The 23,861-nt window shown below is 49.8% G+C and overlaps 2 protein-coding genes and 1 long non-coding RNA gene across 10 annotated transcripts in view; 2 read left to right on the top strand and 1 right to left on the bottom strand.

Annotated features, from left to right (window-relative positions):
• LOC101935438 (zinc finger protein 436-like) overlaps window positions 1-23,861 on the bottom strand; it is a 321,486-nt gene that overhangs the window by 136,510 nt on the left and 161,115 nt on the right. The window lies entirely within an intron of this gene.
• Window positions 1-23,861, top strand: part of LOC101940007 (zinc finger protein 436-like) — a 118,583-nt gene that overhangs the window by 63,237 nt on the left and 31,485 nt on the right. The gene's annotated exons all lie outside the window — the stretch shown is intronic.
• On the top strand, window positions 1,835-22,088 carry LOC101933952 (uncharacterized). Its single transcript, XR_257289.4, has 3 exons — window positions 1,835-2,475; window positions 4,817-4,991; window positions 21,608-22,088. It is a non-coding gene; the product is annotated as an uncharacterized LOC101933952 (long non-coding RNA).

Here is a 23,861-nt window from a genome sequence, read left to right as displayed (position 1 = left end):
GGACAATAGATTCTCCCATCACATTCTCCTCTGATCCATTCAAACCTGCTTCACTCAGCACGGTCTCATTATTGAATCGCATTAGTTACAAATGTTTTAGCAATCCAACGTCCTCATTGGAGAAAAACACCCCAAGTGGCTTTGCCAATAGATGGAAACTGGAATTCAAACTCCAAAAATCATCATGCTGCATTTGGGATCCATTTGAATTCCCCTTGCAGGTCTTTGACCCTTTCGTCTCCAGTCATAGCGACTCTGGTATAGGATTAAACAAGTCAAAGCGTCATCTCCAAGCACAGACAACTGAGAACACTGCACCACATGACACTCTGAGAGGTGGAGGGACAGAATGTGAAGAAGATAAACTCTGCCTGCCTCAGACAGGAGGAAACAGTTCTGGGGTGATGGGGAAGGAAGAAACCGCTGAGTCACCCCATCTCCTTCCAGTGTCAGAGGCTGAAATGACAATTTTTTCCTGCCCCTGCTTCTCTTCATTGTATTTAAATACATCATAAATGGAAAAAAAAGGTCCAAAAATGCCGTTGAGCACACTCCAGAGCAATGTGCAAACAACTGAGAATGATACAATCTATCATTGGTGACTCTAAAAATAACTGTGCAATAAGAGGAACGGTATAAATGTGAAGCTCCTTGTTTCGTGGAAGGAGAGACAAACTCCCATTACTCATGGGACAATGATGGAGTGGATAGAAAGGACAATCGTGTCCACCCCAGAAAAGGGAGAGCTGCAAAAGACAAAAATGGGCAACCCGCCGGGACAAGCTGAGGGATAACACTGATGCAACTGGTTCAAACAGCTTTAAAGGTTACTACGTGGGAATTAGCAAAAGTATGAAAGAACAAACGTTGGGATAGCCCTAGAGGTTTTTATGGTGTTTAGCTCCCTTGGAGAGCCTCTGATGATAGTTAAGGGCTGAGCTCCAAGTGGAGCTTTTCCCACACTCACTGCATTCATAGGTTTCAGAGTAGCAGCCGTGTTAGTCTGTATCCGCAAAAAGAAGAACAGGAGGACTTGTGGCACCTTAGAGACTAACAAATTTATTAGAGCATAAGCTTTCGTGGACTACAGCCCATATATGCATCCGAAGAAGTGGGCTGTAGTCCACGAAAGCTTATGCTCTAATAAATTTGTTAGTCTCTAAGGTGCCACAAGTCCTCCTGTTCTTCTTTTTGCATTCATAGGGTTTCTCACGTGTGTGGATTCTCTGATGTCAAGCAAGGTTTGAGTTCTCAGTGAAGCTTTTCCCACACTCACAGCATTTATAGAGCCTCTCCTGTATGGACACACTGATGACTAGTGAAGTATGAGCTGCGAGTGAAGGTTTTCCCGCACTCACTGCATTCATAGGGCCACTCCCCTGTGTGGATTCTCTGATGTTTAATAAGGCTTGAGCTGGAAGTGAAGGTTTTCCTACACTCAGAGCATTTATAAGGTCTCTCTCCCTTGTGAATTCTCTGATGTCTAATGAGGTGTGAGCACTGAGTGAAGGTTTTCCTGCACTCACTGCATTCATAGAGCCTCTCCCGTGTGGGGATTCTCTGATGTGCAGTAAGTTCTGAGCTCTCCCTGAAGCTTTTCCCACGCTCACACCATTCAACGGGTTTCGCAGCTGCGTGAATTCTCTGATGTTTAATAAGGTCTGAGCCATCATTGAATTTTTTCCCACACACGGTGTATTTTTTTTAACTCCTTCCCATTAGGATTCTCTGTTGGGTTGTGGTTTCTTTGAGGTCCCTGTGAGTTCCCTGACAGGAAATAATTTTATTAAATTTCTCTCTTGGCTGGTCTCCCTGCTCTCTCTCTGGCCTGTGCTGAATCTCACGGATTTTCCCTGCTCATGATTCCTGGACATGTTCCCTTTAGTTATTTTTGATAATATTCCCTGTGGTGCAACTTGCACAGCATCTTCCTGCTGAGACTTCTGCTCCTCATTCTCACTCACCGTCGCCTCACCTGCTGGGACAGAGAGAGAAACCTCAAACAGGGATGGAAAAGGGAAGGGCAAACCAAAAGAAGTGCTGGAGAGATGTCAAAAACCAGGAAGTGAATTCCCCTAACTCTTCCCCAAAAGGGGAGAGAGGAGGGGATCAATTCTGCCTTCCTATCAAATCCAAAGAATCAGTGGGAAGGTGGAAAGCTACTGACATGTGTCAGTTAGGATCTGTAGGAAGCCATAAGCTATATATACCCTGAGGATACAACACCTGCTGGGGACTATCCTCCTGAACTCAGAGAGCTCCCAAGGTCATTGTAGGGTATCCCAGATTTTTCCATCAGGCACTTACCGATTCGGAGTTAGTTTAATGTTTCCTCACCTGTGCAGGGACGTCTCAGGATCTCTCTTTCCCCTGAACCCTGGAGGTCTGGGACCCATGGCTCTTCCCCTTGTGTCCAGCTGGGAGATCACATCAGGTTTGGAAACTGCTCAGATGAAAGAAAACAAATGAGAGCAGGTGAATTCCTAAGACTTTGTAATAAAAAATAATGACAAAATTAACTGGGTGCTTAGTAAACCCGTGAAATCCCAGGGCCTCCTCCCCAGGTTCTGAAAGGTGCAGAACACTCTGCTTATGAAGGATTGAATTACTCACATATATACTGGGAGCACACACAGACAGACACTGTGACAGTCTGTAATCGTATAGTCACTCTTTCGCAACATTATGATATATTTTGTACAAAGTCTGCCTTGTCAGGCAGAATTTGGAAACTGAATATATGTTGAACTTTACTGTCTTGTTAAAATATGTGTAGCAACACTGTGTCTGTAAACATATGAGATTTTACTGTATGGTGTTTCTGAAAAAATGCTAGAATTCTGCAGAACAGCCAGAGACCAGTTCCTCAGAGACAGCAAAGCTATCACCTGATTAAATGGCCATTCTCCAGCAGGGGGAAGGTGTGAACTAGACATTTACATTCCATCACAGGGATGGCTTGATGCTCAGATCCACAACAGACAGCCCGTCACCATGACTCAGCTGAAAAATGAGGATGTTTCTAGCACAAAGGACTGAATAAGAAGAAGAGGTGGGGAAAATGCTTGAGACTCTCTCTCCCCTTTTGTCTCTGCTAATCACAACTACTCCTGAAGAACTGAAATTGGGGAGGCAGGGTCCCGGCTGAAAGGAACCCCAGTTTGTCACAGCATATAGTGAGAGAAAGACATTCACTGTGAATCTGTTTTAGCTTAAGTTAGAAGTTAGTATTTTATCTTTTATTTCTTTGGTAACCAATTCTGACTTTTATGCCTCATTACTTGTAGTCACCTAAAATCTTTTCTTTCTGTAGTTAATGAAGTTATTTTATTGTTTCATAGAACTAGCGTGTTTGGATTAAAGTGTGTGAGAAAGTCCACTTGGGATAACAAGCCTGGTGCCTGTCATTTCCCACTGATGAAGTGACAGACTTTATACGACCTTGTATTGTTTAATGACGTGCTGGAGAGTGCCAGGGAGAAAGTCTGGGACTAGAGAATTTGCAGGTGTTCTCCTGGGGTGTAATTCATGAGCGGTTGACTAGCAGCACTCAACACTGTGCGGCTGAGAGCGAGTTACGTGCTGCACACAGTGTGTTAACTGGCCAGGAGTGGCTGTTCTCACAGCAAAGCAATATAAGAGAGGAAATTTACACAAAATAATAAACAGTAGGATCCTGTTTATGAGGTCAGCTCATGGCATGTGAAGGTATATTTGGCTGTACACAGGTACACCCTGCATCTTCCAGAAGATCACAGCCCAGCCCGGCTGTAAAACGCTGGAAGGACTTTGCGTGAGCATTGCTGTAGAACGTACGAAAGGCTCCAGTTCTGTACGTCTAGGATCTAGACCGAGGGCTCTGATTGTACTTGATGTGTAACAATTTTTCCCCAATACTTCTACTTATCACTTGAATCACTAGACTTTATTAAATAAACCTTTATTTGTTTTCAGTCTAATCACACCTTAGACTAAGTCTACACTTTTTTTTTAAATATGGAGCTATAGCGATCTCATAGAACTGGAAGGGACCTTGAAAGGTCATCGAGTCCAGTCCCCTGCCTTCACAGCAGGACCAAACACCGTCCACGACAGACTGTATAGCAGCACAGCTGCACCACTTGAAAGTCTCCCATCTAGCCGCTCTATGCCAACAGGAGATAGCTCTCCCATCGACATCATTCAACCTCCCACGAGCGTCTCCTGCCGACATAGCGCTGTCCACACAGGCGCTTTTGTCGGTGAAACTTACATTGGTGTGTTTTTTTCACACCCTGACTGACAAAAGCTTTACCAATAAAGCCTATGTCCACACTAGCACTTAAGAGATAGATGTTAATCAGAGTGGTGATTGGAAATGTAACTGGGAAACTGGTATAACTGTGAATCTGTGAGTACTGTGAGCGTCCAGTGGAACAGGGACTGGATTTCCCAGGGAGACACTCAGGCCTGGTCTACACTACAAACTTAGGTCGACAGAAGCCCTGGTAATTTGATCTAATAAGGTATGTGAATATACAACCGAGTCCCTTCCTCAGACCTAAGTCGCCTGTAAAGTCAACTTCTGTACTCCACCTCCGAGAGAGGCGCAGCACTTGATTCAACATCCACGGGTGGACATGGGGATAGTGTAGACACTGGCGTTGTGTAATTCAAATGAATTGGCCTCCAGGAGGTGTCGCACAGTGCTGCGCTGTGACTGCTCTGGAGAGCATTTTCAACTCCATAGCACATCAGCCAGGTACACAGCAAGCAGCCACTCCCGTTAAAGCCCCAGGAACTTTTGAATTTTAATTTTCTGTTAATTACCTCTCAGGAGTCCTGGGCTACCTCGGGCAACAATGAGCACATTGTTGATGAGGAGGAGAATGGGAGACAGACGAGCGGTGGATCCATTCTGCCCAAGAGACAAGCACCGTTTTAAACTCTGGAGCCCATTCCTTCACAGGATCAGGTAGCAGCCGAGCATGATGCCAGGGAAGGCGCCTCTGGTGAGTACACATTTCCAATCAAACAGAAGAGGTTACATGCTATTGTATTTGATGTTTAATGTGAAGAAATGAGGAGGTGTCGTGGGTATCTGCTTCCTGGTGGCCACACCAGTTACGCAGACATTGCTCTCAGAAAAAGATGGTTTATGTGCACAAGGTTGGCCTGGGAATCCTCCATGGAGATCTCTAGGGCGCTTTCATGGAGGTAACTCTGCAATCCTTTGCAGAAGGTTTCTGGGAAGGGCTGCCTTATTTCTTGCACCACGGTAGAACACTTTCCCGCGCCACTCCCGTATTAACTCTGCTGGCATCATTGCAGCACGGAGCATAAGGACCAAGTCTGTACCCAGATGTTTTCAGCATCTGCTCCCTGGCTGCCTCTGTTCCCCTCAGGAGATTGATATCGCATAGGGTCACCTGGGGGAAGTTTTCATGCTAGTCCTTAAACCGCAAAAAATTCAACAAATAATCCACCTCCCATTTGGTGAAATCCAGGTCCCACAACCACGCTTTCCCTAATATACCATGGCTGTGGTTGGAAAGGATCACCGTGTATTGCAAGCAGCATTGAAAAAAAGGGTGGGGGGAGGGCTTCCTGAGTGTGCCTCCTTCCCCACTTAGTGCCGCTTTGTAAAAAAGAGGAGCTTTACATGGTCCAGGTTGCGAGGGGAAAGGGAGTATTTCTCAAGAGCCCAGCTGTGCTCCCGATGATGTCTTTACAGAAGTAGTAGCACAAGACCTGCGCCCATGCTTCATGGCCATACTCACCACGGCTGGAGCAGCAAACTGACTCTTGCAATAACTAGGCATTGTGAATACGTTGTGGCTTGCAGTGAAGTGTATATTGGGGGATGCTTTAAAAAAAACAACCCAACCTTGCACCAGAAACAATGTAGGCACTGTCAGTGCTTCCCTTGTGCTTTGCATACCTTGCAGTGGAAACCTTGTCCTGCGGTGCATCCTCCACACTGGGACAGAGACTTTCCCAGATTAGAGGGCAGAAAAAGAAGACTCGGGAGGACACGTTCATCAAATTAATGCACGCCTCCGGGACAGCTGAGACAGAGTTCAGAGTATAGAGGATTACACTCTCTGAGAAACTGGATATGGTCAGGCGAGCATGCTGGGAACAGGAACGTGCCATGCAGAATGAGATGCTGTGGATTATAAAGGACCAATCGGACATGTTGAGGCATCTGGTTGAGCTTCAAGAAAGGCAGTTGGATGCTAGAGTCACTCTGCAACCTATGTAGAACTGCCTGCCAGCATCGACCAGTTCTTAATACTCCTCCCACAAACAGTCTATGAGACAGGAGTGGGGGAAGTTCGCTATCCCTTGCACTCAACACTAGGGCATGGTACAAGGAACAGAAGGTGCCCATTCTGCGTAGGAACGATAGGAAGGATGGCAAGAGACCATCCTGGCTTAACCCAGGAAATTTTCAATTATCTGAAAATAAAAAAAAAAGAGTCCTGAAAAAAGTGGAAACTAGGTCAGATGAATATAAACAAATAACACAAGTATGTAGGAACAAAATTAGAAAGGCCAAGGCACAAAACGAGATCAAACTAGCCAGAGACATAAAGGGTAACAAGAAAACATTCTACAAATACATCAGAAGCAAGAGGAAGACAAAGGACAGGTAGGCCCATTAATCCATGATGGGGGAAAAACTAACAGAAAAAGTGGAAATGGCAGAGGTGCTTAATGACTTTGTTGTTTCGGATTTCACCAAGAAGGTTGGTGGTGATTGGTTGTCTAACATAGTGAATGCCAGTGAAAATGAGGTAGGATCATAGGAGGCTAAAATAGGGATAGAACAAGTTAAAAATTACTTAGATAAATTAGATGTCTTCAAGTCACCAGGGCCTGATGAAATGCATCCTAGAACACTCAAGGAGCTGACTGAGGAGATATCTGAGCCATTAGCAATTATCTTTGAGAAATCATGGAAGATGGGAGAGATTCCAGAAGACTGGAAAAGGGCAAATACAGTGCCAATCTATAAAAAAGGAAATAAGGACAACCGGGGAAATTATAGACTGTGTCATCTTAACTTCTTTACCCAGAAAGATAATGGAGCAAATAATTAAGCAATCAATTTGCAAACATCTAGAAGATAATAAGATGGTAAGTAACAGTCAGCATGGATTTGTTTAGAACAAATTGTGTCAAAACAACCTGATAGCTTTCTTTGACAGGGTAACAAGCCTTGTGGATAGGGGGGTAGCAGTAGATGTGGTACATCTTGATTTTAGTAAGGCTTTTAATACTGTCTCACATGACCTTCTCATAAACAAACGAGTGGAACACAACCTAGATGGAGCTACTGTAAGGTGGGTGCAAAACTGGTTGGAAAACTGTTCCCAGAGAGTAGTTTCAGTGGTTCACAGTCATGCTGGAAGGGCACAACGAGTGGGGTCCCCAGGGATCAGTTATGGGTCTGGTTCTGTTCAATATCTTCATCAATGGTTTAGATAATGGCATAGAAAGTACACTTATAAAGTTTGCGGAGGATACCAAGCTGGGAGGGGTTGCAAGTGATTTGGAGGATAGGATTATAATTCAAAATGACCTGGGCAAACTGGAGAAATGGTCTGAAGTAAACAGGATGAAATTCAATACGGACAAATGCAAAGTACTCCACTGAGGAAGGAACAATCAGTTGCACACACACAAAATGGGAAATGACTGCCTAGGAAGGAGCACTGCAGAAAGGGATCTGGCAGTCATAGTGGATCACAAGCTAAATATGAGTCAATAGTGTAACACTGTTACAAAAAAAGGCAAACATCATTCTGGGATGTATTAGTAGGAGTATTGTAAGCAAGGTACGAGAAGTAATTCTGCTCTACTCCGCACTGATTAGGCCTCAACTGGAGTATTGTGTCCAGTTCTGGGCGCCACATTTCAGGAAAGATGTGGACAAATTGGAGAAAGTCCAGAGAAGAGCAACAAAAATAATTAAAGGTCGAGAACACATGACTTATGAGGGAAGATTGAAAAAAATTGGTTTGTTTAGTCTGGAGAAAAGACGATTGAGAGGGGACACGATAACAGTTTTCAAGCACGTAAAAGTTTGTTACAAGGAGGAAGGAGAACAATTGTTTTTCTTAACCTCTGAGGATAGGACAAGAAGCAATGGGCTTAAATTGCAGCCAGGGCGGTTTAAGTCGGACATTAGGAAAAACTTCCCAACTGTCAGAGTGGTTAAGCACTGGAATAAATTGCCCAGGGAGGTTGTGGAATCTCCATCATTGGGGATTTTTAAGAGCAGGTTGGACAAACACCTCTCAGGGATGGCCTAGATAATACTCAGTCCTGTCATGAGTGCAGGGGACTGGACTAGGTGACCTCTCAGGGTCCCTTCCAGTTCTATGATTCCCAGACCTTTGATGGTTATTGCACTGCATCTGCAAAGAAACTTTCCTTGTTTCTCTCCTCACAATATTATCAGCCTTTATGCCCAAGGTTATCTTACTTTTCCTTGCTGTCTGTGTGCATAATAAAGCAAAACAGATTGAGGAAAAAGGCCCTTTATTCCTTTGTCATGGTGGGTGGAGTTTAAAGGGGAAAAAATGCAATGGAGGGGATAGTTTGGTAAGGAACAACCCAGATAAGCGTCACATTACTTTGGCTCATTGCTGAAACTTGTTTTCAAAGCCTCACGCAGACGCAGACCCCCTTGATGGGCTCTTCTTATTGCTGATCGGTGGGGCCACCGGTGCCTGCTGAGCACCCACTTTTCTTTTTCTGTGGGTACTCCAGCCCCGGAGCACCCATGAAGTCGGCGCCTATGCCCCCTCCCCCCCACACACAGCTATACTTGCAAAAGGACGAGTGTAGAAACAGTTATAGTGGCAAAAAGTCCACTACAAAGATGAAGTAAACTAAATGCCCAGAAACTACTTTACTGCAGAGCTAAGAGTGCCCAGTGCTGTCTCTTGCCTTTCACCATATGGTCGGTGGCTAAACTTAAACCTCTGCGAACCAGAAAATGAACAGTAAATGTACACACCATCCCTGCATTGCCACCTTAACTCTGCTCCCATCCCGATCCCTGCAGCTGGTAAGAGCCACTGGGAATAGTTCTCTACGGGTGGTGTAAAGATTAACAAACTACCCCAGAAACTGGGATATTCTCCATCTATTCAAGTCTTCAAACACAAGGTGTTCAGCTCAGTACAGCAGTAACTGAAGGAAATTCTACAGTCTGTGTGATGCAGGAGATCAGACTAGGTGACCAAATCATCCCTTCTGAGCTTAAAAATCTCTGAATCTGTAATAGATAAGAAGTACTAAAACAACACGTATAACAGATACGAGGAAGGACTAAGGACGTGCCAATTTTTGCGTTGTGCTCTACAGACTAGAATACCAGCATTTATCCGCATGCCCTGCAGCTGTGTGCTCTGTGCCAGCTGTAGCTGTAATCGGATGGTGAAGGGAGCAGTTGGAGCAGCCTGGCAGAGCTGTGACTGTGGCATGCAGAGAGGTGCAGGTGACCCCTGAGGGACCGAGTCTGCCCCATGTCAGTGCTCAGTGTTGTAGGCTGTGTCAGTAAAGGCACACAAGGGGGAGTTCTTGCCCTGAGGATTGTCAGCACGCTGGTGGGATACACGCTAGTGGTCTCCAGAGCTCAGTGAGGAGCAAGTGAAGACAACGACTCAGAAGAAATCCTCACAGTGAGGGTAAGGGAGTGGGATCAGTTTGCAAGTTGCAGCTGGTTTGTGTGGAATAGGATCAGTGTGTGAGTGAAGTCCATGGGTAGGAAGTCTCTGTTGATTATGCGGGACCCAAACCCTAGTTGTACCTTAGCAAACAGGAGATATCTGACATTGTGCTAAACCAGTGGTCTCCAACCTTTTTACACCCAAATTCACTTTTTGAATTTAAGGGCAACCCAGGATCTACCCCGCCCGATCCCCCAAGGCCCTGCCCCTTCCCCAGAGCCCCGCCCACTCCACCCCCCCCTCCGTCGCTTGCTTTCCCCCACCCTCACGCACTCACTGTCACCAGGCTGGGGCAGGGGTTTGGGAGGGGGTGCGGGCTCTGGGCTGGGGCTGAGGGGTTTGCAGTGTCAGAGGGGGCTCTGGGCTAAGCCTGAGGCAGGGGGTTGGACTGCAGAACGGGGTTTAGGGGTGCAAGCTCGGAGAGAGTTTGGGTGCACGAGGGGGCTCCAGGATGGGGCAGAGTGTTGGGGTGCAGGAAGGGGTACAGGGTGCTGGCTCTGGGAGGCATGTGGCCTCCTGCCAGGCAGTATTTACCTCCAGCGGCTCCCGGTTGGTGGTGCAGCTTGACTGCTGCTAAGGCAGGCCCTCTGCCTACCCTGGCCCCATACTGCTCCCGGAAGGGGCTAACGTGCCCCGGCGGCCCCTGGGGGGGGAGGGATGGGGGGCACATGGCTGCGCGCACTGCCCCTCTCTGCAAGCACCTCCCCCGCAGCTCCCATTGGCCACAGCTCCCCGTTCCCAGCCAATGGGAGCTGTGGGGGCAGTGCTTGCAGGCAGGAGCAGGGCAGAGAGGGAGACCCCTCCTCCCTGCTCCATCCTCCCCCGGGCCACACTGGCCACGTCCAGGAGCAGCGTGGGGCCGGGGCAGGCAGGGAGCCTGCCTTAGCGGCAGCCCCACTGCACTGCCAGAGATCACGATCGACCGGTTGGTGACCACTGTGCTAAACTGTCCATGTGCTCTTCTCCCCGAGTGTCCTGGAGCAGGGGAGGGCAGAGCGCTGGTGTGTGTGTCACTGGCATGTGGGGTGATGCTGAGACAGGGCAGAGGAGAGGTGGCATTGTGGGGGTGACATGAACCTTAACTAGTCACTTCCTCTTCTAATAACCGAGGAGACGGGAATCCTTACGCAGCGAGGTCACATTCTCGTAGTTCTCCTCTGTAGAGAGCTCTCTGAGCGGGGTCCAGCAGAGCCCACTCTTCCCTGGTGAAATAGACAGCTACGTCCTCGAAGGTCACCGGCCCCTGAAAGAGCAACACTCCAACACTCAGTAACTGCTGCCCCACTCACAGCCCCACTATTTATGGGGGAGAGGAGCCAATCAAAAGGAAGCTCTGGATGGCTTCCCATCAACAGAGTTCCACCCCACCCCGCTCAGAGCATCCAGGAAACACCAGGGTGAGGGGACAAAGAGAGCCCCCTGTCTCTCCCAGCACATTCATCACACAGCTACTAACCACAGACTTTGCCTATCTTGGCAGCCATCTCTCACAGAGGACAGACAAATATGTTGAGATTCAGCACAGAATCCGCTGTGCCAGCCTTGCCTTTGGCAGGCTGTCTCGCCAGGCGTTCAACAATCACATCACCAGAACACACACTAGCTGTTTAGTTTATAAAACGGTGCTAATCCCAACTTTCCTCTCCAGCTGGGAGACGTGGGTGACTTACAGAAAATGCCTGAAAAACCCAGAACGCCAGCACCAGCACTTCCTTAGGAAGATCTTCAACAAAGCGGGAGGATCGCTGAACTAATGTCAGTGTCCTCACAGAGGCCAACATCTTCAGTGTTGAGGCCCCTATTCTCCAGCACCAGCTGAGGTGGAGCGGGCACTGGGTATGCATGGCCGATGTACGCTCACCAGACCAACTGCTCTACGCCCAACTCACCAAGGGAGAAAGGAAATGGGGAGGCCAAAAGAAACACTTTAAAGACACCCTCAAGACAAAGAGCAAGAAACGTGACATTGACACCGCACACTAGGAGACTGCAGCCGAGGACAGGGATAACTGGCGAAGACTCGTCAGAGAGGTAACATCCACATTGGAGGACAATCGCCTTGCCCTGGTCGCAGAAAGACGCCAGAAAAGAAAGGAAAGATGATGGTCACGCAGCAATCGTGGCCCAACCGTGTCTTCCAACACCACCTGCAATGTCTGCCAATGAGCCTGTGGCTCAACGATTGGACTCCTCAGTCACCGAAGGACCCACGAAAAATAAAACCTCTGGAAGATCATCCTCGACCACGAGGGCTCGCCAGTGACTAGCCACAGACTGATACAGGAGATGGAGCCCCCAGCAGGGTCCAGGGAGAGCTCCCCGGTAGGAAGCCCAACACACTCATCATTGTGAAGAACTGGATCTGAAGGGAGAGGCACTTCCCCTAAGCCTCACCGCTGGGTTCCCCCTTCATATCTCACAGCAGTCGCTGGTGAGTCGGGTCAGGCTCCAGCACTGGAAGTCTGGTGCATTTTCCCAGCCCCATCTAGGTGGGTTGTTTCCTGTTCCACAAAATTGGAGCATTTCTACCTTCAAACCTCATAGGTCTGTGTAATGAGGCCTTACTCAATTCCGGGCATTCCAGCCTTGTGGGAGGAGCCACTGGACCCGGGACCCAACAGAATACGGGGAACAACTAAGGAATAACAGGGCCAGGAGTGGGGGTCATAGGTTCAAAATTGGGGATCCATTGGGAGCGGTGGGGGACACCAAGCAGACAATCCCGGACAGCACCCACTGCTCCTCAAAGCTGTCTAGTGAGCCAGTGGATGCCGCCCAGAGGAACTCTGCCCGGATAGGTGAGACAAGGGAGGAACGGAATAGGCACCTCCTCGTCCAGCATCCTCCTGGTATTGTAGATAGCCACTTTGGCCCGCGCCAGGAGGAGGCTGACAAGGAGGTCTCGTGACTTCGTGGGGCCATGGACAGGTGAGCGTAGGAAAAGATGTGGGGAAAGGTGCATCCAGAATTTCAAAAGGAGGTTCTGGAGGAGCCGGAATAGGGGCTGCAACCTGGCGCATTCCAGATAGGCGAGTGTCAGGGGCTCTCACAACGCAAAATGGGCCGGTGTCGGGGGTGGGGGTGAACCGTGCCAGGTACACGCCTGTGCTCACAGCTCTGTACACAGCCACTGTAGTGAGGAGAAGTGGCCTCCCCCTGACCCGGAAGGGGAAGAACCACACTCTGTACCCAGGTGGGCAGAGCCAGACCCGCCTCGCCCTTCCCGCCGGAAGTGGATAGATGGCACAGGAAGTATAAAAGGCGGAGCCCCTAGCTCAGTTGGAGCTGAGACAGTGAGGGACACAGATGTCCTCCTCCCGGAGGAACCGGGGGAGCTGCCATTGGCTACCTGTCCCGAGGAGACGGAGGACCACTGCTGACCCAGGTACACCCTGAGAGGAAGGGAGGAAGTGGCCTAAGGGCAGCCAACCCCAGTCTGGCTGTAGTGCAGCCTGAAAGGCAGTCAGCATTGTGATGCTGTATGGAATATATCAGACACTTTATTTTTATTAATACCTAGAAAACATGATCTGTGAGGGAAGACCGAAAAATTTGGGTTTGTTTAGTCTGGGGAGAAGAGAAGACTGGGAGAGGACATGATCACAGTTTTCAAGTACGTAAAAGGTTGTTATAAGGAGGTGGGAGAAAAATTGTTGTTCTTAACCTCTGAGAATAGGACCAGAAGGAATGGGCTTAAATTACAGCAAGGGAGGTTTAGGTTGGACATTAGGAAAAACTCTCAGAGTGGTTAAGCACTGGAACAAATTGCCCAGGGAGGTTGTGGAATCTCCAACATTGGAGATTTTTAAGAGCAGGCTGGACAAACACCTCTCAAGGGATGGTCTCAATAATACTTAGTCCTGCCTTGAGTGCAAGGGACTGAACTAGATGACTGCTTAAGGTCCCTTCCAGTCCTATGATTTGTATTTCAAAACTAGTGCTGTGTTGCAGGTGGAATCCTCACTGATGGACCCCTCCACTACTGTAAGGGCCCTGGGCTGGGACCTGGTGGAGTCAGGTGGGCCCGAGTCCCCCTACCTCCCCACACTTGTGGTGGCAGCCTCCCCACTGTAGGCCAGGAGGCCAATGTTCACCTATCGTCTGCCAAAGCTAGAACACTAGACTATTCACCGCTCTGCCCTGCCTTAGCGCTGGAGCTTTGCATTGTTAGTGTCACGCCCTGCCTGAGGGCCCAGAGCTGACAGACTCCTGGGTGGCTCTGCTCCTGTCTGGGGTTTTCACCTGGACTGCTAATTCCCCTGAGTCTAAGCAGTGATCCCTAGGATGTAGTGAGGCAGTGCAGCCTCCCTCTGACCCAGAAGGGGAGGGACGATTACACCACCACTACAGTCTGTTCCTGGAATCTAAGCCACTCATTAAACAGATCCCAGCAGGTTTCCACCCCCTGGCCTCCTCCCTTCCCCACCCTGTGTATTTCCTGCCCAGCTCCAACCTCCGAACCAGACTGTGCAAACCTTCCCACCTCCTGTGTATTTGCTGCCCCTCTCCCTCCAGCAGTAACCCACCAGCCACCCCCAATGATCCCTACCTGGACTGGCTCCTCTGCAGCCATTTCCCTTCCCTGTCCCATGGGAGGCTGGGATCAGCTGGAGCGAAACGTGGGCGTCATTCTGCAGCCTGGCAGGGTGAGAAGGGCAGTTGTGGAGGTTTCAGAACAGGCTTCAGTTCATTTCACATCACGACTCCCCCAGGCCCTTTCCCTGCAGACAGACATCCTAGTTTCTGCCATGCTGGGAACATGCTTGATCACTTTATTGCCGTGTAGACCTGGCCCCTCCTGCCAGACTAAGCCCACAGAAATATTTTTAAGCCCCCCCCCCCCAATCACAAAGTGTCTGAACAGAATGCTAGAAAAGATTAGAACCAAAGGAGTCCCTCTGACACTGACCCCAGGGCAGCTACACCCCAGCTGGGGGATATGGAGTCAGGAACTGGCTTTTCCTCTCTTCGATCCTCATCTTGTTCACATCAAAGTGATTCTGCCCAGGGATGCTGCAGTACATGTGCCTGGGTGGATTAGAGGGCTGGAAATCTCTCTCCCCACTTCTTTCTACCAGTGCCCCTTTCAGTCTCTTTCCCCTGTCCTGTCTCCCAGCCCCTCTGGCTGGGAAAGCCCCACTCCTGGGTTTGTCTCCCATGGCTGGATTTTGTCCTGGCAATTGCTAATGGGAGGAGAAACGAGGAGGAGCTATGTGCCATGAAAGTGAGTCTGCACAGTCCCCAGCACTTTCTCCAAGGTCTCTCTCACTTACCTGGAGTCTCTGGCTCAAAATTGACTATTAACAGAGCCCAGGGCTGCCCTAGGGGGCTAGTACTAGCTGGAGTAAGTCCTCACCTTGGCCAGGTACAGAGAAAGCTTTAATTAAGGTCACTTCCCAGTACAGAACCCCACTGGGGGAGCAGCAACTGCTAAGCCTGGTCTCCCAGATCACAATGGAGGCTGCAGCCTCTGACCCAGGAAGCTGAATCCCAATATCGTGAGCAGTTTGAGCCGCCTTCCCTCTTTTAGCAACAACCAGAACTCGGTGGAAAGAGCAGCTAATGAAATCACATCCCCACAGGGACAATTGTTCATCTGGAGTCACTCCTTGTCTTTCCTTGCAGTGACTTCAACGACTCCAGGGGTTGGTCCTGGGGCCGGTTTTGTTCAACATCTTCATTAATGATCTGGATGATGGGATGAATTTTACCCTCAGCAAGTTCGCAGATGACACCAAGCTGGGGGGAGAGGTAGATAAACTGGAGGGTAGGGATAGGGTCCAGAGTGACCCTAATTGGAGGATTGGGCCAAAAGAAATCTGACGAGGTTCAACAAGGACAAGTGCAGAGTCCTGCACGTAGGATGGAAGAATCCCATGCACTGCTACAGGCTGGGGACTGACTGGCTAAGCGGCAGTTCCGCAGAAAAGGACCTGGGGATTACAGTGGACGAGAAGCTGGATATGAGTCAGCAGTGTGCCCTTGTTGCCAAGAAGACTAACGGCATAGTGGGCTGCATTAGAAGGAGCATTGCCAGCAGATCAAGGGAAGTGATTATTCCCCTCTATTCGGCACTGGTGAGGCCACACCTGGAGTATTGTGTCCATGTTTGCCCCTCCCCACCACTACAGAAAGGATGGGAACAAACTGGAGAGAGTCCAGCGGAGGGCAACGAAAATGATTAGGGGGCTGGAGCACATGACTTATGAGGAGAGGCTGAGGGAACTGGGATTGTTTAGTCTGCAGAAGAGAAGAATGAGGGGGGATTTGACAGCTGCTTTCAACTACCTGAAAGGGGGTTCCAAAGAGGATGGAGCTAGACTGTTCTCAGTGGTGGCAGATGACAGAACAAGGAGCAATGGTCTCAAGTTGCAGTGGGGGAGGTTTAGGTTGGATATTAGGAAACACTATTTCACTAGGAGGGTGGTGAAGCAGTGGAATGGGTTACCTGGGGAGCAGGGCGGGAATCTCCTTCCTTAGAGGTGTTTAAGGCCTGGCTTGACAAAGCCCTGGCTGGGATGATTTAGTTGAGTTTGGACCTGCTTTGAGAAGGGGGTTGGACTAGATACCTCCTGAGGTCCCTTCCAATCCTGATCTTCTATGAGTCTATGACTGTGGATTAACACTGGTGACAATAAAACCAGAAACACAGTTCAGAAAGGATGAGACCAGAATCTTCTTCAGCACATCACTGTGTGGGACTCCTAACCCCCTTCCCACCTCCCTCACCTCCAGATCTAGGACAAGGACTCAGGAAGAATTTTCCCTACAGAACCCGAAGTTCCTGCAGTTGTCCAGAGGGAAGAGAAGCAGAAATCGGTGGTGGTTTCACCTCATAGTGTTTGATAAGTGGATAGAAAGTTATCACCATCCTCTGCCGGCCATTCAAAGAGGCAGAGGGAGCCTTAGGTTTGCTTCTTGAACAGGAGAGGTGAAGGCCTGGAGGACCAAAATAATTAAAAAGTTCACATTTCCTGTCACTGTTAAATAATGGCCACCATGGATCCACCCCAGAGGTGGCTGCATCTTAGCACAGTGGGAAGCAACCCCTCATGGGGACCCTTTGTCATGGGGTTTGGGATACTTCTGGACCCACGCTGCACTCAGAGTGACCTCCTCATCCCGTGCCAGCTGGAGAAAAGAAAAGGGTCCAGCCAACTCTCCTGTTACCAGCTGGGAACCACCGATCCCCCAAACAGGGGGAGGCCTCTGGCTTTGACGTGTATTAGAGATGTGGCTGGTCTCTTTCATCGGCAAACATTTTAACAGAGATAAAGGAGGGAACAAATGATTCTCAAAGGAGAGGGGGGAAGATGATCACTGGGGAACTTAACTGCCTGGAACATCCAGCATGGAGAACGACTGAGGGCAACAGGTTCCCTCCAAGGACGGAGAAGTTGCTGGGATTTAGGAACATGGGGAACAGCCCAAACCCGAGAGGATTTTTATCTGACATTTGAAAATGACACAGAAAAAGTCAAAACCTGAGATTTGAGATCAGCGTTCAGAAATGAAAGAGAAAAGGGCAGAAATGTGAGGGATTTTTGGATCCAGTTTTGAATATTCGAGAGGAAAGTAGAAAATCGGAGGGGTTTGACGTCAGTGGTGGAGAGGAGGTAAAATCGGGGTGTATTTCACAACAATATCTGATAAATGAATAGAGAAAAGGGGGCGACATTCACACAGATGGGACACCCATGTTGAAGGATCTGAGAAAAGGGGTAAATCGGGGATGTTGTGGGTATTTTATCATTAGAGAGACGGGGGGAATCTCAGGGCACATTCGATTAGTAACAGACCCTGAGACAGAAAAGGGGGCAAATGTTTAGGAGATTTTCTTCCCAGCTTTGAGATCTGCAGAGAAAACGGGTCAGGACCAGCTCTCAGGGGGCCGGGGAGGGGGGGCTGGCAGGTTGCTGGAGGAGGGAAGGGGGCAGTGGGGGGGGCAGGTGACTGGGGGCAGTTCAGGGGCAGCCAGTGGGGTTGAGTGACGGGGAGGGGCAACAGATCCAATTAACTCCCCCTCCCCCGGGAATTTCCTGGCTGCCCGGAGACAGTTCAACTCCCCCGCAGCGACCCCGGCCTCAGCCAGGGCCGGCTCTAGGTTTTTTGCTGCCCCAAGCAAAAAAAAATTTGGTTGCCCCCGCACCCTCCTGCGACTGGTAACTCGCTCCCAGGGCAGGTCATTCAGCAGGAATTTTGGATGTGCACAGAACACAGACAGGATTGGTTCCCATATGGTTACAGAACTGCAGTAAAGTGGAACAATTTTCAGCTCGTGTGATTGGAGGATGTCTGGATGCATATTATAAGCCTGTCCTCCATAAATGAGGAAAAGTTGAGGTGCCTTTATTATTCTTTTGTTCCATTCTTTGTTTCTATGGGGAATTTGCCAATGCAATATCACTGTCTTCCTTTTAAACAAATAAAACCAAAAGCAATGGCTGTTGAAAATAGCAATTCCAGTCCTAATAACCACTGGGAAGCATTTCTTGCTCAATTTATTCTACTTTTTCTACAGCAAGTTACAGTGGATCAGTAGATTTGATTTGGGAGAAATGAAGTAACAGCCGCCCAAATTGAGCTTGAGCATTCCTGAATTTTGAGGTGTTCAAATCTGGAAGGCAGGTGCTGGATTCCCTTTCTGAATATTAGCTACATCTGAAAAAAAAAAAAAGTCAATTTCTGCTTCCATGGCTCAGAAGTGTAAATTTTCCTACGTGCCTGGTACTGTATCTAAAGCTGCCCAGTCTAGTAGAGCCTCCCTCCCTTACTTTTCATTTTAAATTCTAGTGGGATCCACGTACCTGCCTTGCTAGGCTTCAGATAGAGAGGTGCACTGTCCATTTAGTCCACCCAATTCCTTCTTTGGGGGAGAGCCCAGGGCTGGGGCGGCAGGAGATGCGGGTGGGGAGAAGAGCCCAGGGCTGGGGCGGCAGGGAGTGCGGGTGCAGGGGGGGGAGAAGAGCCCAGGGCTGGGGTGGCAGGAGATGCGGGTGGGGGGAGAGCCCAGGGCTGGGGTGGCAGGAGGTGCAGGTGGGGGCCAGAGCTGGGGCGGCAGGGGGTGTGGGTTCAGGGGGGGAAGAAGAACCCAGGGCTGGGGTGGCAGGAGGTGCGGGGGAAGAGCCCAGGGCTGGGGTGGCAGGAGGTGCGGGGGGGGGGGAGAATAGCCCAGGGCTGGGGTGGCAGGAAGTGCAGGTGGGGGCCAGATCTGGGGCGGCAGGGAGTGCAGGTGCAGGGGGGGAAGAGCCCAGGGGTGGGGTGGCAAGAGATGTGGGTGGGAGGAGAGCCCAGGGCTGGAGTGGCAGGGGGTGCGGGTGGGGGGAGAGCCCAGAGCTGGGGCAGCAGGGGGGTGCAGGTGGGGGCCAGAGCTGGGGCAGCAGGGGGTGTGGGCAGGAGAGAGCCCAGGGCTGGGGTGGGGGCGGCAAAAAACCTATAGCTGGCTTTGTCCCTACCATTCACAGCAAGCTGCAGCATGAGGTTTCAGTTCCACACTCCTTCCCCCTCCCTTTCCTATTAATTGCGGCCGAGGGAATGCTGGGAAATGTAGTTCTTTCCCTGCTCCAGGGCTGGCTCTATAGGCAGGGAGCTAACCAAGGAACTACAGCTCCCAGGGCCCCCTGTTGGTTCTCAGCTCCCCTGCTGGATTCTTGCGCCCCTGCAAATTTGCCGCCCCAAGCAACTGCTTGCTTTGCTGGTGCCTAGAGCCAGCCCTGGCCTCAGTGCACCGGGAGGAGGTTGGGGAGGGATGTCAGGCAGTGAGAAGCAGAGACCGGAAGTGACACGCCGCACTCGGTGGGGGGTGTGCGCACGCGGGAGTGGGGACGGGGTGCCGCGAGACACGGCCATTGGAGCAGTTGCAGCAGCGCACGAGACATTCCAACGGCCCCAGGCTCCTCCCGGCAGCCCCCGTGCACGCAGCTCCAGCCCCACCCTCCTTTCCTCCCGGCAGCCCCCCGTGCTCCAGCCCCTCTCTCCTCCCGGCAGCCCCCGCGCGCTGCTCCGGCCCCGGCCTGGGTCCTGCGGATACAGCCCCTCTCATAACTCCCCCCATCTCCACCCCTGCATCCCCTGATCTTGCACCCCAGGGTTCCTCCCCACCCTCCCCCACCTGCACCCCCAATCCCTCCCTAACTCTGCCCTCCCCTAACACCCCCAGCTCCACACCCTGAACCCCCCATCATCCCCTATCCCCCCCAAACTCCCCACCCTCCCCCATCCCCTCACCCTCCCCTAACTCCCCCATTTCTTCCCCCACCTGTACCCCCTGAACCCATCTCCTCACCTAACTCCCCCAACCCCACCCACCCCATCTCCCCCCATCTCCCCTAACTCCCCCATCCCTTCCCACTTCCCCCTCCCCAGCTCCCCCAACTGTACCCCCAGCCCCTCTCTCAGCACCCACAACTGTACCCCCCCAGCTGCTCCTTCAGTTCCACCAACCCCTTCCCCCACAGTATCCTCTTTTTGGGAACCAGCCCCCGTGCCTTAACCCACTAGCCCCCGCTCCCCTCCCGGAGCCAGGCCGAGAACCCAGGGCTTGCAGGACACAGACAGGGATGGGGGTTTGGCCTGATGTGTCCTGGCAGTGGGCACAGAGTGGCTCCGAGGGGGGATGGGAGTTTGTGCAGAGGGCTGGCAGGGCTGGAAAGACCCCAGGGGCATCGTGTCGCCCGTCACACACTGCTCCTTGTCACAATTTGCTGCTTCGTTTATACTGAGCATGGTCAGGAACATCTGCTCAAGCTGCTGCCCGCACGTGGCATCAGATTCTGCTGCGTGCTCTTTAGAGGGGTTAAAAGGGGGAAATCAGAGGGTAGGGTCAGAGCAGGGGGTGGAAATTGACTGGCCAGAGGGGTCAAGGAGCTGGAGGCAGGGGCAGGACGGGCTGAATCAGGGATGGAGCCGTAGGGGCCAGGGTTAAGCCCAGGGGGAGAGGTACTGCCAGACTGTAGCAGAGGGCAAAGGAGGGGGAACAGTTACCCCGAGGGAATGAGCCACCTGGTGTGTATGCCAAAGCAGGGGACAGAGCGGCTTTTTAGGGCTGGGTTTTTAAAGGCCCGGGCATCCCCATGCTTAGACCCGGCAGCTCCTTTCTCTCTGATATAACCTCCTGAGGGGATACACGAGACTTGATTCAGTGAAATATTTTACATCTACCACCAAAAACTCTGTGTCGCGCATTGTGAGTGTTTAAAAGAATCCCGTATCGGTTTATATGTCTGCAGAAAGTCTCCGAGCAGGTCACTGCTTATCTGCTGCTGTGTTTCCCTGATGCGCTCCCTTCCTTGGAATCCATTTTAAATCGAGTTTTGCTCCTTTTAAAATGTTATTTCTATTACTCTCACCACTTCATCATTGACCTTTGTTATCACTGTGCAGATGCAGGTCGTTGTGCTGTTTCATTTTTATTTTAATGGCAAATACTCATGAAAAGCGTTTATAAGTGAACAGTTGCGGGTGGTTTTAGCAATGCCATCTGTGTTTCTAGTATAGCACTTGCGATGTTTTTTACTGTGATTTTAATTTGGAATTTTTAATTCTAACTTTTTATAGCACAAGTTTATTCTGTTGGATCATGTGACTTCCAGTCTGACTGATTTCCTGGCCTGGTGTCAAAACTTCATTTGCATTTGATCCACCAATGGGGATTGTCTTTCCCAACTGTTATTTTGCCTCTCAATCCAGCCCTTAGTGGTTTTTCACATGTCATTGCTTGTGTGTAGGACTTGATTCGCAAATATTCACTGAGCGCAGTATGCTATGTCATGTAACATCCTTCTCAAGGGCAAAGCTTTCTGTCATTTTTGCTGAACATAAGAATAGCCATAGTGGGTCAGATCACTGGTCCATCTAACCCAGTGTCCTGTCTTCATTCACAGGGAATGAATAGAACAGGCAATTATCGAGTGATCCACTCTCTGTTGACCACACCCAGCTTCTGGCAGTCACAGGCTAGGAACACGCAGAGCTTGGCGTTGCATCCCTGACCAGCTTGGCTAATAGCCATTGATGGACCTAGCGTGAGGAACTGATCTAATTCCTTTTTGAACCCACTGAAAGTTTTGGCCTTCATAGCATAATGAACACACATCTACAGCCTCAAGATTTTATACTTATCCCATATGTAAAATTGTACACAATTTTTGCACCTTTTTTCCCAAATCCCCCAAACTCTCCTGGCCCTCTTCGCGGTCTGCCATCTCTGACAGAACATGGACCCTGCACGGCACTGCACTATTGTCATGAGCGTTGCAAGCCCAGGGTGCAGGACCCTGCAGTATTTGCAGAGCTGCAGGAAGGGAAGTGGGGGACGTGATGAGTCCATGCAGAACAGATTGCTGGGGGACATAGCGACAACCAATTCAAAATGGCTGGTGGCATTCACTGAGCGGCTGCAGATGGAGAAGTACTGGTTCTGAGCCCAAGAAACAGGCACCATTTTAGATTTGGGGGAGGGGGGGACTTTAACTGTGACTCCAGGGGCTACTTAGGCACATGAAAACTCTAAGCTTTTTTTTTTTTTAACAGATAGTAATTTAGCAATTAGCTGACAAGAGCACTGTATCTAATTCCTGTATAAAGAAAGAGAATTAAATGAATATTAGACCCGCTCAGCACGAATGCTAACATGTTCTGACATCTTGTATCAAGTCACTTACTGGACACTGGTTAGGTTTAAAATTTTCTAGGTGACATTCTATCATTTAAGCTACTTACTTTTTGCAGTTCACCAAGCTTGGAATAGATCATTTAACTTTTGGAAACATCCTACTAGGGCAAGACCTCGTGAGTTTATCCTTCACCGGCCTGGGGCTCTTGGGGGGTCACCATACTATAAATAATAGACACGAAACTGACTTGAAACAGGAGTGAAACTGACTTATTGCCAACCCCAAATGTTCAAAAATCATGAAATTGGCTTAAAAATCATGAGATTATGTAAAAATAATAGATTTGGTGTTCTTTGCACAGGCTGACAGATAGTGGAACATCTGTCTCAATTTACTCCTTCTCACCTTTCCCAGCCTCTGGTCCAGGGGTAGCAAATTTTAACAGGGCATCAGCAATCATAGAAGATCAGGGTTGGAAGGGACCTCAGGAGGTCATCTAGTCCAACCCCCTATTCAAAGCAGGACCAATCCCCAACTAAATCATCCCAACCAGGGCTTTGTCAAGCCTGACCTTAAAAACCTCTAAGGAAGGAGATTCCACCACCTCCCTAGGTAACCCATTCCAGTGCTTCACCACCCTCCTAGTGAAAAAGTGTTTCCTAATATCCAACCTAAACCTCCGCCACTGCAACTTGAGACCATTGCTCCTTGTTCTGTCATCTGCCACCACTGAGAACAGTCTAGATCTATCCAATTTGGAACCCCCTTTCAGGTAGTTGAAAGCAGCTATCAAATCTCCGCTCATTCTTCTCTTCTGCAGACTAAATAATCCAAGTTCCCTCAGCCTCTCCTCATAAGTCATGTGCTCCAGTCCCCAATCTTTTTTGTTGCCCTCCGCTGGACTCTTTCCAGTTTTTCCACATCCTTCTTGTAGTGTGGGGCCCAAAACGGGACACAGTACTCCAGATGAGGCCAATGTCAAATAGAGGGGAATGATTACATCCCTCGATCTGCTGGCAATGCCCCTACTTATACAGCCCGAAATGCCGTTAGCCTTCTTGGCAACAAGGGCACACTGTCGACTCATATCCAGCTTCTTGTCCACTGTAACCCCTTTTCTGCAGAACTGCTGCCTAGCCATTCGGTCCCTAGTCTGTAGCAGTGCATGGGATTCTTCCGTCCTAAGTGCAGGACTCTGCACTGGTCCTTGTTGAACCTCATCAGATTTCTTTTGGCCCAATCCTCTAATTTGTCTAGGTCCCTCTGTATCCTATCCCTACCCTCCAGCGTATCTACCATGCCATCCTCCAGATCATTAATGAAGATATTGAACAAAACCGGCCCAGGACCGACCCTTGGGGCACTTCGCTTGATACCGGCTGCCAACTAGACATAGAGCCACTGATCACTACCCATTGACGATTTAGCCAGCTTTCTATCCACCTTATAGTCCTTTCCTCCAGTCCAAACTTCTTTAACTTGCTGGCAAGAATACTGTGGGAGACCGTATCAAAAGCTTTGA

Source organism: Chrysemys picta, chromosome 16, assembly GCF_011386835.1.
Source record: "Chrysemys picta bellii isolate R12L10 chromosome 16, ASM1138683v2, whole genome shotgun sequence".
Taxonomy (NCBI): domain Eukaryota; kingdom Metazoa; phylum Chordata; order Testudines; family Emydidae; genus Chrysemys; species Chrysemys picta.
This window is presented reverse-complemented; position numbering and strand designations above follow the sequence as displayed.